The sequence below is a fragment of the Arachis hypogaea genome, chromosome 7 (assembly GCF_003086295.3).
Source record: "Arachis hypogaea cultivar Tifrunner chromosome 7, arahy.Tifrunner.gnm2.J5K5, whole genome shotgun sequence".
Lineage (NCBI taxonomy): Eukaryota > Viridiplantae > Streptophyta > Magnoliopsida > Fabales > Fabaceae > Arachis > Arachis hypogaea.
This window is the reverse complement of record NC_092042.1, coordinates 70,353,359-70,368,710: the sequence shown is the minus strand read 5'-3', so window position 1 is coordinate 70,368,710 and position 15,352 is coordinate 70,353,359. Positions and strand designations below refer to the sequence as shown.

The following is a 15,352-nucleotide window of genomic DNA, read 5'->3' as shown; positions in this document are numbered from 1 at the left end:
ATTTACTCCTTCTTGAGCTGGTGATGAAGTGATGACTGCTGCCACTTGGTTTCCTTCCACCTTCTTGGTAAGATTTGCTAGCTGCTTGGTGATCATCTTATTTTGAGCCAACAATCCATCCATGTGGTTCAGCTCTATTACTCCTCGGGTGTTGCTTCTTTCAGAAGCATAGAAGTAGTCATTCTTAGCTACTGTTTCAATGACATCTATGGCTTCTTCAATGGTTTTCTTCTTGTTTAGAGAGCCCCCTGATGAATGGTCTACAGCCTTCTTTGACTCATAAAAAAGACCTTCATAGAAAATGTGAAGTTGAACCCATTCATTGAACATATCTGGTGGGCATCTTCTTGTTAAGTCCTTGAACCTCTCCCATGCCTCATAGAGAGTTTCACCATCTTGTTGCCTGAAAGTTTGCACCTAAGCTCTCAGCCTGTTAATTCTTTGAGGAGGGTAGAATCTTGCCAAAAATTTGTTCACCACATCTTCTCAATATGTTAAGCTCTCCTTTGGGAAAGACTCCAGCCACTTGGATGCCTTGTCCCTGAGTGAAAAAGGGAACAAAAGCAGCCTATAGACATCCGGGTGGACTCCGTTAGACCTCACAGTGTCACATATTCTCAGGAAGGTGGTTAGATGTTGATTGGGGTCTTCTTGGGCACTTCCTCCAAATGAGCAGTTGTTCTAAACAAGGGTGATGAGCTGGGGTTTTAGTTCAAAGTTGTTGGCATGTATGGTGGGCTTTTGGATGCTACTTCCACAGTTTCCTGGGTTTGGATTAATGTAAGAGCCTAGAACTCTCCTCTCTTGCCTAGCATGATTTGCAGGGCCTTCTCTGGCATGGTTGTGAACCTCTCCTTCTTGATTGTTTTCTAAGATCTCCTCCATGTTTGTTTCAAAATACTCTTCCTCTTTCTCAACACCAACAACTCGTTTCCCTCTTGCTTCCCTCCTTAGTCTCCAGAGGGTCCTTTCAGGTTCTAAATCGAAGGAAGTTGAAGCTCCCCCTCTTCTCCCTATCATACAACTAACAAAGCACACAGCAAGAGATGAAATGAAGAGATTATTCTTATTAGAGTGATTGTTAGTGTGAGTGGTGCAAATTATCAAACAGTTAGTGGGTTAGTGAGCAGAATTGTAAATAATAACAAAGAAAGAAAGAAAACAAAGAGGGTATAGGGGATGAGGAAGAAACTAAACAAACTGAAGGTAAACTACTGAATAAAGTAAACAAACAAAAGAAAAATGCTCAATCTAGTGAACTTTCAACTTAATCATTGTTGATACAAAATCAATCCCCGGCAACGGCACCATAAACTTGATGCACGAAAACTTGTCTCTCAACAAATTTCCCTTCGACAAGTATACCGAATTATCGTCAAGTAAAAACTCACAATAGAGTGAGGTCGAATCCCACAGGGATTGATTGGTCAAGCAACTTTAGTTGGAAGAGTATGCTAGTTGAGCTAAACAGAATGTAGTTTGAGAAGTGTAGAAAATTAAATGGCGGGAAAGTAAATAGTAGAAAATAAGGTGCAGAATCTTAAATGGGGATTTGGGGAAATAAGCATGGAAATAAATGGCAGAAAGTAAAGAGAATGGGTAAGATCAGAAATGGGGAATTCATTGGGCTCAGGAGATGTTGTATTCTCCGGATTAAATTCATTTTCATCTCTTCCTCAATCAAAGCATCTATTGATCTCCTTGGCAATCTTAGGTGATTGGGTTCCAATTCCTTGGCAACCCAATCTCTCTAAGCTTGAACAATTGTCCAATTCCTTGATTTAATTGCTTATGGGAAGAGATGAAATGTGGTGACTGATTATACCATATGTATTTCCAAATCAAAGTGTTGGGAGGATTATATGTCACTATATCCGCCCAAACCCCAATTTAATCCAACATGAGAAAGCATTTCTAGCATGATCTTCTCATCCCTTTTCCAAGGCTCAGAGGAGATCCAATTATGGAGAGTTTCTTTTCCAAGACAATTAACCAATTGAATTAAGATCGAAAGCTTTCTAGTAAATTAAAAGAGAAGAAAGAAGAAGAAGAATGAAAACTATAGTTGATCCATCAAATTACAACAGAGCTCCCTGATAAACCCATATTTTATGATATATATTGTGCTCAATTTAAGTGATTTATTCAACCCTTCACATACTTATTCATAGAAATTGCATAAGTTTTGCTTTCCCTTCCTATTATGTGATATATGTGAAATACATGTTTTCTATGCTTTAAAAGTAATTATTTTAAGTGCCCTTTATTACCATTCGATGCCGTGATTTGTGTGTTGAGTAGTTGCAGAGCTTCTAAGGCAGGAATGACTTAAAGGATGGAAAGGAAACATACAAAAATGGAAAGAAAGCACAAAATCGAGTTTTTGAAGAAACTGGTAGCGACGCAAATGCATGGATGACGTGGCCGTATGCCCAGCGCGAAAAGGGAGCGACGCGACCGCGTGACTCACGCGGCCGCGCGCCATAAGCAGAACACAGATTACGCGGACGCATGATCAAAGCGAACGCGTGACAAGGAAAACTCCGAATGACGCAACCGCAAGACCCACGCGGACGCGTGACAGATGCCACGCACCAGAAATTACAGAAGATGCTCCCAGCAGTTTCTGAAGCCCTTTTTGGCCCAGATCCAGGTCCAAGAGGCAGAGATTAGAGGTTATGAAGTGGAGGAATGCATCCATTCAGGGGAGCCAGTTAATTTCACTTTCATAGTTTAGATGTAGTTCTAGAGAGAGAGAGAGAGAGAGAGAGATTCTCTCCTCTCTCTTAGGATTAGGATTAGGATTTTTAGAAATTAGGAATATTTTTATCTCATCTTTCTATCAGGTTCAATATTCCTTTATTTTGACTTCTCTTCTACTTTGAGATACTTTAGTGCTTGTATCACTTATGTTGCCTATTTGGCTTATGAATTATTCATGTTAGGATTTTCTCTATTTAGTATAATTTGATGTATTTCAGACTCATGATTATTTTTTTTATTTATATAAATAATTTAGATTTTTTCCCCCTTTTGGCTTTGGTTAGGTAATTGGTAACACTTGAGTTGTCAAACTCAGCAGTGGTTGAAATTGGCAGATTCTAATTGATCTAGATCGCTCTAAAGCTAGTCTTCCCACAGGGATTGACTAGGACTTGAAGATCAAGCTAATTAGTCCACTTGACCTTCCCTTGTTTAATAAAGGATAACTAGGATAGGAATTCCGATTCTAATACCTTGCCAAGAGTTTATTTTATCATTACTATTTTATTTTTCTTATCATTTAACATACTTGTTCCTTACTTTCAAAACCCCCAATTTACAAGACTCATAACCAATAATAAGAACATACCTCCCTGCAATTCCTTGAGAAGACGACCCGAGGTTTAAATACTTCGGTTATCAATTTTATCAGGGGTTTGTTACTTGTGACAACCAAAACATTTGTAAGAAAGGGCTTTTGTTGGTCTAGAAGCTATACTTGCAACGGGAATTTATTCTGAATTCTAGACCACACAAAAGTTCTCTTTTCAAAATGGCGCCGTTGCCGGGGAATTGCAAGTGTGCCTTATTATTGGTTATTGTAAATATTTTTCTTTTACTTGTTTATTTGTTTTTGTTTTTCCCTCTTATTTCTAATAGCTACTATGAATTCTCACCCTTCTTGCTTCGAGTTTAGTTCTAATTTTGTTAAAAAGAATGGAAGCTATAACAGGACTATGCATCACGGTCAAAGCAATCAAAGATGGATGGAGCCAAGAGGATATGATCAACCCTTGAGGCCACAACACCCTCCTAGATATCACAGACAAGGACCGTTCTACAATGCATGCCAAACTAATAGATATGGTGGACCCCCTTGTAGCTACCAACAAGCCCCACCCTATGCTCAGAGACCATCCTCACAACATAGCTTCGAACCACCATACTCACAAGCTTCTTTTCACCATTCACTACCACATGATCATTATCCACTCCAACGCCAATCAAATTACTCCCAAGAACCACCACTCCCCTGTGCACCATGTCCATATCCATCAAGCCAAGAATCACAGGTTCGCTTCGAAGAATCAGTAGACCAATTTCATGCAACCCTTCATCAACTGGAGCACGCAATAAATCAATTATCTTTCAGACGTTTGGACACTCAACAAACTCCCATGGCTTCATGTGGAGAATATAATGAGGAACGTAGCGTGAAGAAGCCACTAGAAACTCCAGTGGATAGCATAGAGCATAACTTCGTACTAGAACAAGTAGAGGACGCTGTCATTGTAGAAGAAGAAGAGTTGGTTGAAGATTTAGGAGATGCTGAACCTCCGCAGGAATCCAGAGTTGTGGAGAATTCCGTCGAATACGTTACAATTAATGCTAAGGAGGATAGTGCACAACCCCCAAGGCAGGTATTTTATAAGGAATTAGACGGAATTACCCAAGACTCAAGTTTTCCTGATGATGATAGTCACCACTCAAGTTCTCTTAATAATGAACTTGCATCCGCAAGTGAATTCTTTGAGACAAAAGAATCTTCCCCAAGTAAATACGAAGATGATGCAGAGGTCGACTTTTCTCAACCTCCCAATTATGACTCAAGTGATGAGGAAGATATCAGTGACTTTGATCAAGACATAGTTGAAATGGAAGAAATTTGCCAAGAAGTGGCGGAATTCACAAAAGACCACGAGAGAGTAGAGCTTGCAGAACAACTGAAAACACTGATCCCAAGGCCATTACCACCCAACACAAACTTCAAGTGGGTAAAATCCTTGACCTTTATCTTCAATTTTCCACTTGAATATGGTTTGCTTGAGACAGATGACCAGCTTAGAGCTCTCTGCGGCTTTAAGAGCAAAAGGGAAATGACTCGCACTCAGCGCTGGTATGCAAGATTCAATGAGGTTTCACACTTCAATTTGAGGTGAAAGAATTGGTGTCAAGCTCAATTGGACGGATCTCGAAAGCTGTTTGGTCACTGCAGTGAGGATTCAGATCACTTATCACCCGGCTTGAAAAATACAGATCGAAACAAAGATGGGTGTAAAAGTAGAGTTTGGGATCCTGGAATCTATTCCGACATTCAACACCCCGGGAGCCTGGAGACTTGCTTGAGACTACTCAAGAGCTTTAAGTACCTTGTTTGGGACACCGGAGGATGCTGGCATTCCAAACACTGGTGGAGATTTCTGGACGAATTCAAGCACAAGCCACCATAGCAGGAAGCTCATCAAATGTCCAACTTAAGGACTTTAACTAAAAGTGCTAGGTGGGAGACAACCCACCATGGTATGATCGTTCCTTGTCCATTCTACTCTATTTTTGAATTTGAACCTGAATTTTTGCATGACATTCATTGCATTTTGCATTCTGCATACTGTATAAAAAAAAGAGAAAAAGTATGCGACACGTTTGCGTCACAAGTGCAGTAAAAGAATAAGGAAAGTGAATAGAGAGTCACGCTAAAGCAAGGCTGGAGGTGTGCCTTTGGCACAAATTATTCCACACGATCGCGTGCTCCACGCGATCGCGTCGATTGTGAAAAAGGCCTCCCACGCATCCACGTCACTCACGCGAACATGTGATCTGGATATCGGCGTAAAGATCCAACGCCCAGAAAGTTGGGCTGGAATCGTGCGGCTAGTGTGCGTTTAGCACAAAACGACCCACGCGTGCGCGTCCTTGACGCGAACACGTCACTTACACAACACCCATCCCACGCGAAAGCATGAGCGACGCGATCGCGTCGCATGGATTTTATGACCCCCTACATCAAACAGAGAGTTGTGCTGAAACGACGCTGGAATCGTGCATCTAGCACAAATTCCAGCGACGCGATCGCGTACTTCACGCGTCCGCATCACCTGTCTTGTACCCAACCCATGCGATTGCGTCGACCACGTGTTCGCGTCAATCTTATTTCACCCTATTCACGCGATCGCATCCACCACGCGTTTGCGTGGATTTGCGATCACTAACCCCAAGTCACGCGAAACCCTACGCTTCGCGCAACCCAAACCCCACCCCTCTTCTCTCTTCTCTGCAACCCTCTATCTCTTCCGCCACCACCAACAACCACCTCGACCGCCGCCCTACCACGACCACCCAGACCCCACCGCGACACCCACCCCTCCCCTCTCTTCCTTCTTTTCCCCCACTCTCTTCCCTCCGCCACTGCCAGACTACCGTACCTCACCGTGGCTAGCGTCGCACCGCCGCTGCTTCATCCGCCGGCCAACATCCCGTACCTCAACCCCTCTCATCAAACCCCAACACTCTCACCTTCCTCCACCACTACCACCTCACCGTGGCCAACCTCCGACGGCCATTGCCCCACCGCCGCGCCGCCGTGCACCTCCTGGTGCCACCACATCACCACTGCCTTCCCTCTGCCCTATCCCTTGTTCGTACATGCACCAGGTTCCACCATACTGCGATCCCTCCTTACGACTCATTAGTTCGTTTTCCAATTTTTGTTCCGAATAGGCTAGATAGAGATGCATGTTTGTAGTGGATTCTAGGTGGTTAGGTAGCTAGGATCTGGATAGTGGATTTAGGCCTGATAATTGCACCTTTCTTGTTATCTGTTTATCTATTTTGCAATTTTATTCTGGCTATGATGTTAATACTGTTCATATGCTGCGCCTAACTGTTTCATGCTGCTGTTACACTTCTCTTTCTTATTCTTGCTATTTGTGCAGCCCTATTTCTATTCATATGAACTGTTCTTCCTATTTGTTTTCTGGGAACATCCAATTTTTAGCTGGAATGCTACCCAAGTTTCTGCGAATTGTTCCTTCTTTACATTCAAGTATTGGTTTTGGCAATTCTCTATTTTGCACTACTCCACGAATACCAATCCAATTCTTGAATGCACGGGCCAGCATTCTTATTACTTTTGATTTCCTGGTTAATAAATTGGTTTATTGATGATTTAATTTTACTTTTTACTACTTCTATATTTATATGAATCATCATCAATACCATGTTATCCCTGCTTGAATATAAGTTGACTGTTGTTTAAAATTGTGAAATTCTTGTTACTTAGAAACCAATCATCATGCCACTTACTCTGACTTCCTTTTTACTAACTCACTGATTTTCGATTTCTAACCTCTTTTTCAATTTTCCCACTTTTAACTTTCTAACGTCCCCCTTTGCCTTTTCACTACTTCTTTAAATTAATTTCACTCATGGCATGATTATTGTTTTTCCTAATTAACAGACTTTCCATTTCTAACATATTTTGGACTGTGATTTCTTATCTCATCTTTTCAACTCCAACACAATCCAAAATATACATTTACTTAACTCATTTCATTTTTATACTGCTCATTTGCCACTTCGTGCTTATCTTGTTATTTGCCTACTTGTTTTCCTGCTTTTATTCCTCAATTATATCTTGAAAATTCTATTTTTCAGGATGTCTGACTCTCAAGGCAGGGGTAAGGGAAAAGCAACAACTGACAAACAAGAAAGAGGTGAATCCTCTATGTCTCTGTTGGAGCTTTTGCATGATGACTCCTGGCGGGAAAAGCACTTTACCGCGCAGGAGAAGGCTGACCAGCTCCTCCCTGCCAATGATCCAATTAAGTTTGCAGACCGATACTGTGAGCTGAAGTTTCCAGTGTTTGCTACCTCCAGAAATCTGTACCTAGAGAGGACTTTGAAAATTCTAGAAGAACTACAGTAGTACACCTCCGATCAGATCAAACAAAGAGGCTGGTTCTTCTTGGAGAGAAACTTGACTGAGGTAAATGCTTCCTGGGTAAGAGAGTTTTACTGCAATTATTTCAAGACTTCCTTGGATGCAATGCACCTCAGAGGGAAACAGATACTGGTCACTGAAGAGGCCATTGAGGATATTCTGCGCCTTTAGCAAAAGTCAGATCAGCCTGACGGTTACCAAAAGGCTGAAGAAGACAAGCGCTTTCTGAGATTTGACTGGGATGCTGTCAAGGAGAGGATAGCTTTTGACCCTACTGTCCCTTGGGTGACGGGTAAGAACACCACCATGCCTAAAGGAATCAAGCAGATATACTTGAATGATGAGGCTCAACTCTGGCACCAGATCCTGAGTAACTTTATTATGCCGAGCACTCATGAGACAGAGCTGCCTGCTACTATGATCACCCTCCTCTGGTGTGTGATGGAGAGTAAGGGCCTGTACCTACCACGATTCATCCGGAACTATATGGCCAGGGTCCATATCAGAGGCACCCTCCCCTTCCCTTATCTGGTCAACCAGCTAGGCCGTCGAGCTGATGTGCCTTGGGAGGATGCTGATGAGAAGCCACCTGCTGCGGACTGCAAGAAGATCATTCCTCACAGCAGGAACTTTCTGGCTTTAGGCTACAGACTTCCATTCTTACTGCTTCTGATGAGACAGCCACACCTTCAACTGCCCCCTCTTCTTCCACTGCTGCACCTACCTGCCCACTGTACCTCCAACTGCTCCTGAGCCTATTTACCATTTGGTGCATCGACTCTTTGCCCGCTTGGACCGTATGGAACGTCGCAACAAGCGACGCTATGAGCACATCAAGTTGATGATCTGGTCTGGCGGCAACGTCCCCTCCGAGCCTGACACCCCTTCTGACACATCTGAGACGGAGGCGACTGCTCATGAGGAGGAGACACCCACCCAGGCTGAGCAGGTAGACCAGAAGCAGGCTGCGTCACATCCTGAGGAGCCACACCAGATACAGACCACAGATCTCGAGATTTCTATCCAGTCAGAGCCTCCTCTGCCACAGACAGATCCTCCTACCTTCTTCTAGTCTGTAGATCCTCAGACCACCACCGAGACACCAGCAACCCATCCTTCCGGAGATGACACTCCTTCACACCCAACTTGAGTGAGCATCGAGGACGATGCTATTATTTAAGTGTGGGGAGGTCGCCATTTCTGGCATCTATTTATTTTGGTGAACCACTACAGACTCTTATCTTATTTTGTCTATTTTTTGTATTTTATTTGCACATTTTTCTCTCTTTTATTTTTGTTATACTGTTGCATTATGCACTTTGGGCTGTATACAGCTTGGATATTTTAGCTTAATTTGCACATTAGTTTACTAGTTATATATTAAGTGGATTAATTAGTATAGTTTACGCTTTTTAGCATATGATAGTTGATTTGATTAAAAATAAAAAGGAAGTAAGCTAGAGACTTTAACAGAATTAAAACAATCCACACCCCTTGTATATATAGCATTACATGTTAGTTAGTTAACAATATTTCATCAAGGAGGAACACTAAAACTTTAAAGCCACCCAAATAAATTTTACATTGAGAATGATGGAAACTCTTAATTTCTACTTGCATGACATACATAATTGATATATGATTTATGAGCTTGAGAACACACAGCCTGTGAGTTTTGAGCTTAATTGTATGGTTGTATTCAAACTATAAATTTCATTCCTGTGTGTTTTGCCCTTCTTTTTCATTCTGGTGTTCTTTACTTTGCTTTAATCTATATGTCCAATATAGAATATAGATACATACCAAGATAGGATTGAGGCCATATTTGATTATTAACTCACTTATCCCAAATAAAGCCTACCTTTTATGCCATCCTTGTTAGCCCCTTTGAGCTTTTTAATCCCCCTCTGTTTTATAACCACATTACTAGCCTTAAGCAAAAAAACAAAATAAAAATCCCAAGTTGAATCCTTGGTTAGCTTAAGATAGAAATTGTGTATAATTTAAGTGTGGGGAATTTTATGGGAACATGGATGATAAAAAAAAGTAGGAATTTAAATTGAATAAATTATTTGAAAATTTGGGAAGCATGCTCATGTAAAATTAAAAACAATTAAAAGTCACCATGTGCATATGAAAAAAAATTTATTTTCAATAAAGGGATACAAAAAGAATTCCCCAAACGCAAAATAAGAAAAATCAATGCACATGGGGGCAAAGTTAAATTTAATGCATGAGTTTGCAATACAAATTGGAAAAATTTGGGCAAATAGGTTAAGACACTTTGATCTATATAAAAGTATGTATGTTAGGTGAGATCTTAGATTAATCAAGGATTCACTTATTGGCTCAATTAACCTTATACATATACCCTTACCTCTACCTTGGCCCCATTACAACCTTAAAAAGACCTCATGATTTTTGTATGTCTATATTCTATATTTGTTGATTGGTTAGATGAAGAACAAAGTTATAGAAAGTAAGGATAAAAAGAAGATTAGAGTGATTAACCCAATAAACACTGAGTGACTAGAGAGTAAATACAAAATCCAGTGAGGGTTCAATAGCTCATCACCATATATCTCTGCCTCAATTGTTAATTGTCTTGCAAGTTTGAAAAATATTTTTACCCATCTCAATTGTAAAAGTGCTTTAACATTGTCTAAAGTTGGCTATGCATATATAATTCCTTGAGAATATGAATTAATTTAACTACATGTAAGTTTTATATACAAGTGAATAATAACTAGATTTGCATGACTCATTTAGGTAGATTCATTTAGAGTAGATTGCATTGCATGAGATTCCACCACTTTACCTTACTCTTTATCTTGGATTTAGCATGAGGACATGCTATTATTTAAGTGTGGAGAGGTTGATAAACCCATATTTTATGATATATATTGTGCTCAATTTAAGTGATTTATTCAACCCTTCACATACTTATTCATAGAAATTGCATAAGTTTTGCTTTCCCTTCCTTATTATGTGATATATGTGAAATACATGTTTTCTATGCTTTAAAAGTAATTATTTTAATTTTCCTTTATTACCATTCGATGCCGTGATTTGTGTGTTGAGTAGTTGCAGAGCTTCTAAGGCATGAATGACTTAAAGGATGGAAAGGAAACATATAAAAATGGAAGGAAAGAACAAAATGGAGTTTTTGAAGAAATTGGTAGCGACGCGAACGCATGGATGACGCGGCCGCATGCCCAGCGCGAAAAGGGAGTGACGCGACTACGTGACTCATGCGGCCACGCGCCTTAAGTAGAACAAAGATGATGCAGATGCATGATCAAAGCGAACGCGTGACAAGGAAAACTCTGAATGACGCGACCGCGTGACCCACGCGGACGCGTGACAGATGCCATGCACCAGAAATTACAGAAGATGCTCCCAGCAGTTTCTGAAGCCCTTTTTGGCCCAGATCCAGGTCCAAGAGGCAGAGATTAGAGGTTATGAATTGGAGGAATGCATCCATTCAGGGGAGCCAGTTAATTTCACTTTTCATAGTTTAGATGTAGTTTTAGAGAGAGGGGTTCTCTCCTCTCTCTTTGGATTAGGATTAGGATTTTTAGAACTTAGGAATATTTTTATCTCATCTTTTTATCAGGTTCAATATTCCTTTATTTTGACTTCTCTTCTACTTTGAGATACTTTAATGCTTGTATTACTTATGTTGCCTATTTGGCTTATGAACCATTCATGTTAGGATTTTCTCTATTTAGTATAATTTGAGGTATTTTAGACTCATGATTGTTTTCTTTTATTTATATAAATAATTTAGATTTTTTCCCCTTTTGGCTTTGGTTAGGTAATTGGTAACACTTGAGTTGTCAAACTCAGCAGTGGTTGAAATTGGCAGATTCTAATTGATCTAGATCGCTCTAAAGCTAGTCTTCCCACAGGGATTGACTAGGACTTGAGGATCAAGCTAATTAGTCCACTTGACCTTCCCTTGTTTAATAAAGGATAACTAAGTGGGATTAAAACCCAATTCTCATCACACCTGATAAGGATAACTAGGATAGGAATTTCGATTCTAATATCTTGCCAAGAGTTTATTTTATCATTACTATTTTATTTTTCTTATCATTTAACATACTTGTTCCTTACTTTCAAAACCCCCAATTTACAAGACTCATAACCAATAATAAGAACATGCCTCCCTGTAATTCCTTGAGAAGACGACCTGAGGTTTAAATACTTCGGTTACCAATTTTATCAGGGGTTTGTTACTTGTGAAAACCAAAATGTTTGTAAGAAAGGGCTTTTGTTGGTCTAGAAGCTATACTTGCAACGGGAATTTATTCTGAATTCTAGACCACACAAAAGTTCTCTCTTCACTTCCTAACCCAATGAAAGGGGTTTAGTTGTTCATAGCTATAGAAATGGAAAATGGCAGAAAAGAATACATGCTTAGCTAAAAGTGCAGAAAAGTAAGTATACAAAGGGTAGTTCTCCAAATTGCCAAGCTTCTCTATAGTTCAAAACTACTTCTATATATACTACTCTTCTTGATCTTCTAGTGAGTTCTCCAAGTCCTGGATGTGAGCCTTAGATCTTGAGTTGAAGCAGTTACAATCTTTATTGGGCTCAGCTTGCTTAAAAGTGTGAGTTAGGCATGGGCGTTAGTGATGTTAACGTTAAGTGAAATTGTGGGTTCAAGAACGTTAGTGGCAATCACCTTTTTCACTAACGTTCCAACCCTATATAGCCCACGTTAACTCCAACGTCAGTGGCACTAACGTTGCCTTATAAACCTTCGCAAGCGTTAGTGACACTTACCTTTGTCACTAATGCTCCAAGTGCCCCTACTCTCCACGTTAGAGCTCACGTTAACTAAGTTAACATGGCCACTAACGTGGTAGTGAATACCATCTCCAACGTTAGTGACAAAAGTGAGTGTCACTAACGTTGGCTCATCTCCACGTTAACTTTCACGTTAGTGGTCTTAACGTGACCACTAACGTGGGCAATGCTAGTTTGATCCAACGTTAGTGACAAAGGTGAGTGTCACTAGCGTTGGCATTATTCCTCTCTTCCACGTTAGAGTTCACGTTAACTAAGTTAACGTGACTCTTAACGTGGCTCATTGCCAATTTTTGGAGCATTAGTGGTGTTCACGTTTACCACTAACATTGGAGGTCTCTTTGTCTCCACGTTAACTACCACGTTAACCTAGTTAATGTGGCAATTAACGTGGGCTTATGATGGCTTCACATGCATTATTTGTGATCACTTTTCTTATTAATGTTGCAAGCTCATTCCCATTCCACGTTAGTGATCACGTTAACCAGGTTAACGTGGCTACTAACGTGGTTCTTCCATGCTTCCTTTGTCCTGAAATCAAGCAAATAAAGTGCACCAAAGCTCTAGCCAAAGTCATGAGATTATGCATCATCAATTTGTCATTCAATTCTTACAAAATCCTCATGAAATCATGTAAAATTCACAATTGTTGCTTGAATAAAGGTGTGAATGTATTTTCATCCAAAACTTACCTTGTTCTCTAAGAAAATGTATGAAATTACCCTAAAACAGTAAAGAAAAGGTCAGTGAAACTGGCCTAGATGCCCTGGCATCATGATGCTTCCATGTGCAGAGGTCTTCCTTGGAGTTAAACGCCAGTTTGTAACTTGTTTCTGGTGTTTGACTCTAGCTTGCAACTTGTTTCTGGCGTTTAACGCCAGAATAGGGCAGAAAGCTGGCGTTAAACGCCAGTTTGCATCATCTAAACTCGGGCAAAGTATGGACTATTATATATTGCTGGAAAGCCCTAGATGTCCAATGTAATTAAGAGCACACCATTTGGATTTCTATAGCTCTAAAAAATCCATTTCGAGTGCAGGGAGGTCAGAATCCAACAGCATCAGCAGTCCTTTGTCAGCCTCTGATTCAGATTTTTGCTCAGGTCCCTCAATTTCAGCCGGAAAATACTTGAAGTCACAGAAAAACACACAAACTCATAGTAAAGTGTAGAAATGTGAATTTTGCTTAAAAACTACTAAAAATATACTAAAAACTAACTAAACCATACTAAAAACTATGTAAAAACAATGCCAAAAAGCGTATAAATTATCCGCTCATCACAACACCAAACTTAAATTGTTGCTTGTCCCCAAGCAATTGAAAACAAAATAGGATAAAAAGAAGAGAATATACAATGAACCTCACAATATCAATGAAACTTAGTCCTAATTAGATGAGCGGGGCTAGTAGCTTTTTGCTTCTGAACAGTTTTGGCATCTCACTTTATCCTTTGAAATTCAGAATGATTGGCATCTATAGGAACTTAGAATTTTAGATAGTGTTACTGATTCTCCTAGTTCAGTATGTTGATTCTTGAATACAGCTACTTTATGAGTTTTGGCCGTGACCCTAAGCACTTTGTTTTCCAGTATTACCACCGGATACATAAATGCCACAGACATATAACTGGGTAAACCTTTTCAGATTGTGACTCAGCTTTGCTAAAGTCCCCAATTAGAGGTGTCCAGAGTTCTTAAGCACACTCTTTTACTTTGGATCATGACTTTAACCACTCAGTCTCAAGCTTTTCACTTGGACCTTCATGCCACAAGCACATGGTTAGGGACAGCTTGATTTAGCCGCTTAGGCCTAGATTTTATTTTCTTTGCCCTCCTATCCATTAATGTTCAAAGCCTTGGATCCTTTTTACCCTTGCCTTTTGGTTTAAAGGGCCTTTGGCTTTTTCTACTTGCTTTTTCTTTTTCTTTTTTTCGCCAATTTTTTTTTTGCTATTTTTTTTTCTTTTTCACTGCTTTTTCTTGCTTCAAGAATCAATCTCTTGATTTTTCAGATTATCAATAACATTTCTCTTTGTTCATCATTCTTTCAAGAGCCAACAATTTTAACATTCATAAACTTCACTATAAAAAATATGCACTGTTCAAGCATTCATTCAGAAAACAAAAAGTATTGCCACCACATCAAAATAATTAAACTAATTTCAAGATAAAATTTGAAATCCAAGTACTTCTTGTTCTTTTGTAATTAAGCATATTTTTCATTTAAGAGAGGTAAAGGATTCATGGAATTATTTATAGCTTTAAGACATAGACACTAGACACTAATGATCATGTAATAAAGACACAAACATGGATAACACATAAAGCAGAAAAATAAATAGACAAGAAGATTAAGGAATGAGTCCACCTTAGTGAGGGTGGCGTCCTCCTCTTGAAGAACCAATGGTGATCTTGAGCTCCTTTATGTCAATTCCTTGCCTTTGTTGCTCCATCCTTAGTTGCTCCCAATAGTTGTGTAGAGGAAAATGTATCCCTTGAGGTATCTCAGAGATTTCTTGATGAGGGAATTCCTCATGCTCTTGCTGAGGTCCATGAGTGAGCTCTCTTGTTTTATGGTCAAATGCTCTACTAATGAGCTATGGACCCTTGAGATGAATCTCTCCATCTCCCATGACTCAGAGTTGGAAGCAATTGCCTTCCCTTTCTTCTTTCTAGAAGTTTCTCTGGCCTTAGGTGCCATAAATGGTTATGAAAAAACAAAAAGCAATGCTTTTACCACACCAAACTTAAAATGTTTGCTCGTCCTCGAGCAAAAGAAGAAAAAAAGAAGGGACAGAAGAAGAACAATAGAGGAGATGGAGGGAGAGAGTGACCG

At 39.9% G+C, this 15,352-nt stretch overlaps 1 non-coding gene across 1 annotated transcript; it reads left to right on the top strand.

Moving 5' to 3' along the window:
* Positions 1-325: 325 nt before the first annotated feature.
* Positions 326-432, top strand: LOC112704415 (small nucleolar RNA R71). The gene has a single exon (XR_003155041.1). It is a non-coding gene; the product is annotated as a small nucleolar RNA R71 (small nucleolar RNA).
* The last annotated feature ends 14,920 nt before the right edge of the window (positions 433-15,352 follow it).